This window comes from Callithrix jacchus, chromosome 7 (genome assembly GCF_049354715.1).
Source record: "Callithrix jacchus isolate 240 chromosome 7, calJac240_pri, whole genome shotgun sequence".
NCBI classification, from domain to species: Eukaryota; Metazoa; Chordata; class Mammalia; order Primates; family Cebidae; genus Callithrix; species Callithrix jacchus.
In genome coordinates this window covers 142,161,689-142,167,953 of record NC_133508.1, presented here as the reverse complement: position 1 = coordinate 142,167,953, position 6,265 = coordinate 142,161,689, and positions in this window count along the sequence as shown.

The following is a 6,265-nucleotide window of genomic DNA, read 5'->3' as shown; positions in this document are numbered from 1 at the left end:
AATTTCTAAAGGTCAAATAAAAATAAGTAAAAATATTTTTTGTACATTCGTAATCTTATTAAATAATTAACATTTCTAATTATGGAAGTAAGAACATACCTTATACTTAGAAATAGATTACTGTTTTCAAGCTTTTTTAAATTGCGTCCTTGCATCTTAACAGTGTTACACAGGGAAAAATGTTACTATTAATTCTATTTTGCAGAGGAGAAAAGACTCATTTTAATGTTACCTCACTTGCCTAAGTTTACATGTGTAGAAATCAAGGACATAAGTATTTTAATTTCAAATGCAAAAAGTTTTTTCTACTTCAAAGCATTGCCATTTAGTTACCTTAATCAACACAAACCAGAGAGTTGAACAAACAGCTAATGAGTTCAGTTTTTTGGACTGCTCTTCAAAATGATTTACGAACTCAACCTAATTTTCACAGTGCGGGATTTGTTTTTGGTCAAAGTAGCATATACAATTATTTCAGGCTCTGGTTCGGTAATGTAAATGTTTAGATTTGCTTGTCTTAAATTTCCTATTTCTTAACATAATGGAAAATGTTTTGTGTTAATAAAGTAAAAAACAATTAGGAGAGCAAAAATCACTCCTTTTTGTTTGGTACACTTAGTCCTGTTAAGAGTTAGTCCCAGTTGTGGTCCAGAAGTCAATGAACAAGTTGGATATTTTCATTTTCTTTTTCTAAGAAATTAAATTGCCCTGTTTCAAGAAGTTGATAGTTATACCGGAATTTCACCCATCAGTATGCATTCACAGAAACTCTCTGGAGTGACCATTTTGCTAAACAAAATGCTCAAGCAGCTTTTGATACCTATTGGCTTAAATGATGCTTACTTTATACTTTTATTAGTATTTATTTTTAGAGAATTTCCTTTTTAGATAAAGCCTGGCCTTTTCTGCATTCCAAATTATGGGTACAGATTACTTTTACCCTTAGAATATTCCTGGAGAAGTATCTCCCTCCAAGTCATATCAGACAAGTTAATCAGAAAACGTGAGCAGACTGCAAATCATCAATTAATCCTATTTTTCCTGCTATGGGAAAAATTATCCAAGATACTTTCCTTTTTTATTTTTTTCTTTCCCCATCTTAAAAAATAAAACAAAAACAAAACAACAACAACAACAAAAACCCAGAAAGGTAATAAGACTAACTATATAAGTAATGGGCACACAAATTTTAATTAACATTGTTTTAAAATCTTGTTTTATTATTTTAAGATCATTGTCACTGTTATTAATATCTCATATAAACATATATATAATTTCATATAATTTATTGATAAATACACTACTCAAAATGGTTTAGTATATTTTGATTTGAATAACTTCAGAAGAAAATACACTAAAAATTTATATTAAATTGAATAAATTTGCTCTGTATCTTGTATGCTTATTGAGAGCCAAGTATAATTAAGATGTTATGTAATAATTATCAGATAAAAATTTAAAACTTCGTAATTTTGATAAATAATGCAAGTAGAATTTCTTTTAATTTCCTTTGGGGTCTAAGTTCATATCTGACAGATAGCAAATAATTATACAAATGCTAATTAGATGAATTAAAGAACAAATAGATGACTTTGACCACATGACACATTGTTAGTTCCTGAAAACACAGCCTTGATCCTCACAAAACTTACATTTTAATTTCCAATGCTTCACATGACAGGTATCATCATTATTGGTCATTTGGAATACCACAGTAATTTCTTAACTTATTTTCTTTGATTTTGCTCTTGCCTTCATTGGGAAATAGAAACAAAATATCCTCCCGACTCAAAAAACCTCTCCACAATTGCAGAAGAGAAAGTAACAGTCTGGTTATTAAATAAGCATTTAACGAGAATGTAATATGTATCACAGGCAATCTGATAAGAGACTGAAAAGACAGAAAAAGAATTCACCCTTTTATTTATCCAAGTAGATATAATTCCTTATGTAAAGGTTCTCAAGATAACAACTAAGCCTCAAGTCAGAGGTCTTGACAGCACCATTTGTCACACATAGTTCATTCTAAATTCATTTGATAGTAAGGGTGACCATCTATGTAAACTAACTGGCTTTATCCAAAGACACATGAAGTTTTGTTTGTATCTTCATGACAAAAGTTTGTTTTACAATGTGGAGTGAGTCACCTGAGTAAGTTAGGCTTTGCTTTCCCGCAGAAACTGAGAGACAGGGGTGCCAGTATATGTGACCATATGAACAAATATATATATATATATATGACTATATCTCATGTAGGTGACTTTGAAGTTCTTGAGAAAGACATTTTGGGGTTGTAAAGCTAGCAAGAAGCTTATTTAGTTTTAAAAACATTTATGTGCATTTTAAACTGACCGGGAGAGGACTAATAAGATTTCTAAAGTAAATGCTCCAAGAAAAGGAAGAGGAAACTCTCTTATTTTCAACAGAGAGAATTAAGCTGTTCATTTTTAATTTGTATTTCCCCTTTTGTCAGTAACTAAAGGTGACTCAGGTCAGAGCAGGTGACCAGGATGAGTCAGGACTCCATGTGGATTAGGAGGGGATAGGTGAGTGGGATGTGAGGTTTCAGCGAGAGGTATAGGTGCACGGCATCAGGGGAACAGATGTGAACTACTGATTAGAACTGGTGAGAAGGTTGTTTACTGAAACCAGGGGCAAGGAGATGAATGAGGAAGTTAAACTTTAAGATGGAGAGCGAAGAACACAGAAACTGAACACACTGGCATATTGATTCTTTGAAGAGAAATTTAGAACTCACTGTATACAACACTCATAAAACCATCAGATCTCATGAGACTTATTCACTACCATGAGAACAGTATGGGAGAACCACCCCCATGATGCAAACTATCTCCCACTGGGTCCCTCCCACAACACATGGGAATTATGGGAGTACAATTCAATATGAGATTTGGGTGGGATCACAGAGCCAAATCATATCATTCTGCCCCTGGTCCCTCCAAATCTCATGTCCTCACATTTCAAAACGAATCATGCCTCCCCAACAGTCCCCCAAAGTCTTAACTCATTTCAGCATTAATTTAAAAGTCCATAGTCCAAAGTCTTACCTGAGATAAAGCATGTCCCTTTCACCTATAAGCCTGTGAAACCAAAAGCAAGCTAGTTACTTCCTAGATACAATGGAGGTAATTATTGGTAAATACACCAGTTCCAAATGAGGGAAATTGGCCAAAACAAAGGAGGAACAAACCCCACGCAAGTCTGAAATCCAGCAGGGCAGTCAAATCTTAAAGCTCTAAAGTGATCCTTGACACCATGCCTCACATCTGGGTCATGCTGATGGAAGAGGTTTCCATGGTCTTGTATAGCTCTGCCCCTCTGGCTTTGCAGGGTACAGTCTTCCTTCTGGCTACTTTCATGAGCTGGTGTTGAGTGTCTGCGGCTTTTTCAGGCACACAGTGCAAACTGTTAGTGAATCTACCATTCTGGGGTCTGGAGAACAATGTCTCTCCTCTTATAACTCCACTAAGTGGTTATCCAGTTGGGAGACTGTGTGTGGCTCTGACCCCACATTTCCCTTCTGCACTGCCCTAGCAGAGGTTCTTCATGAGCACCCTGCCCCTGCAGCAAACTTCTACTTGGGCATCAAGGCATTTCCATACATCTTCTGAAATCCAGGTGGAGGTTCTTGTCTTCTGTGCACCCACTGGCTCAACACCATATGGAAGTTGCCAAGGCTTGAGGCTGCACCCTCTGAAGACCCAGAGCAAGCCCTAAGTGGGCCTCTTTCAGCCATGACTGGAGCAGCTGGGATGCAGGGAACCAAGTCTCTAGGCTGCATATGGCATGCGAACCCTGGGCCCAGCCTATGAAATCATTTTATCCTAGGCCTCCAGGCCTGTGATGGGAGGGGCTCCTGTAAAGACCTCTGGCATGCCCTGGAGATATTTTTTCTATTGTCTTGGCAATTAACATTTGGTTCTTCCTTACTTATGCAATTAAGTGGACTTTTAAATTAATGCTGAAATGAGTTAAGACTTTGGGGGACTGTTGGGAAGACATGATTGGTTTTGAAATGTGAGGACATGAGATTTGGAGGGACCAGGGGCAGAATGATATGATTTGGCTCTGTGCCCCCACCCAAATCTCATATTGAATTGTACTCCCATAATTCCCATTCTCCAGCTGGTTTAAATTTCTCCTCAGAAAATGGTGTTTCTTTTCTATCAAAGTGTCAGCCTGCAAACTTCCCAAACTTTTATGTTCCATTTCCTTTTTCAAATGAAATACTTTGAACAGTGCCCAAGTCACCTCATGAATGCTTTGCTGCTTAGACATCCAGACACCTGAAATCATCTCAAGTTTAAAGTTCCACAAATCTCTCGAGCAGGGGCAAAATGCTGCCAGTGTCCTTGCTAAAGTATAGCAAGAATCACATTTGTTGCAGTTCCCAAGAAGTTTCTGATCTCCATCTGAGACCACCTTAGCCTGGACCTTATTGTTTATATCACTATCAGCATTTTTGTCATAGCCATTCAGGGAACTTCCAGACTTTCTCACATTTTCTTGTCTTCCTCTGAGCCCTCCAAACTGTTCCAATCTCTCCAAATTGTTCCAATCTTGGATATGTCTTTATCAACCACGTGAAATGGATTAATACAGTAAATTGGTACCAGTACAGTGGGGCAGTGCTGAAAAGATATCCAAAATTATGAAAGTGACTTTGGAACTGCGTAGGTACACCAATAGCTTTCACCTATTGTTTGGAAAAGCCACCGGCACTCAGTGTCAGCCCATGAAATCACCAGTGAGGTCTGAAGCTTGGAAAGCTACAGAAGCAGAGATGCCCAAGGCCTTGGGAGACAACTTTTTGCATTAGTGTGCCCTGGATGTGAGACATGAAATCAAAGGAGAAGATTTGAGAACTTTAAGGTTTAGTGATTACCCTGCTGGGTATTATTCGGACTTCTATTGTTCCTGTAGCCCATTTCTTTTAACTGATATCTTCCTTTGAAATTAGAATATTTACTCAATGCCTGTATGTTCCATGTATCTTAGAAGTAACTAATTTGTTATTGATTTTACAGGCTCATAGGTGGAAGGGACTTGCTTTGTCTCACATGAGACTTTGGACTTTGAATTTTTGAGTTAATGCTAGAATGAGTCAAGACTTGGGGGACTGTTGACAAGGGATGATCATATTTTGAAATGTGAGGACGACATAAGATTTGGAGGGGTCGGAGCAGAACGATATGGTTTGAATCTGGTTTGAACGTTATGGTGTCCCTGCCCAAATCTCATGTTGAGTTGTAATACTCAATGTTGGAGGTGGAGCCTGGTGGAAGGTGATTATTTCATGGAGGTGAATTTTCCCCTTGGCACTCTGTCAAAATAGTGAGTGAGTTCTTATGATATCTGGTTGTTTAATAATGTGTGGCATCTTTTTCCTCTCTTTTGGTTCTTCTTCTGCCATGTGAGACACCTGCTCATGATTTGCCTTCCGCCATTAGTAAAAACTCCCTGGAGCCTCTCCAGAAGCAGCTGCTGCCATGTTTCCTGTACAGTCTGCAGAACCATGAGCCAATTAAACCTCTTTTCTTTATAAATTACCTAGTCTTAGGTATTTCTTTTCAGCAATGTAAGAATGGATTAATAAATATCCTCTTTCTTATTCACTCTTTTCTAATGTTCCTTTAACATACCAAGTATTCTGGGCTCCAGCCTAAGTATATACTGCGTCTTCACTCTGGAATATTATTTCCCTAAATCAGTGTAGAGCTTCTCCTTTACCTTCTTTATTCTGCTCAGATATTACCTTCTTAGTGAGACTTTTTCTGACTAGCATTTATAGTATACAGTACTTTTCTTCCCCATTTCTCTTATATCCCTTAGCCATGTTCTTCTTTAATTTTTTTCATAGCACTTAATTATCATTTGGTTATATGTTTATTGGTTTGTCAGCATATCTCTTTACTTATTGTTAGCTAACAAATCACACCAAAAATTAGTAGCTCAAAGTAAGCATAATCGTTTTATTATCTCTCATGTGGTCTGTGAGCCAGAGTTCAAGAAAAGGCTCTGTTGTATCATTCTGGCTCACACATTTGCAGTGGCATAGTGGCCACAACTGGGAGAATAGGGCTGAAACAGCTTGGGGATGATTAGACACCTCTCTCTGTGTCTGTGTCTCTGTCTCTGTCTCTGTCTTTCTCTCTCTCTCTGCCCATGTAGTCTCAGGCATCTCCATATGAGCTCTCAGCCAGGACTAGTTTGGGCTTCCTCACAGTATGGAGCTCCCAAGGCA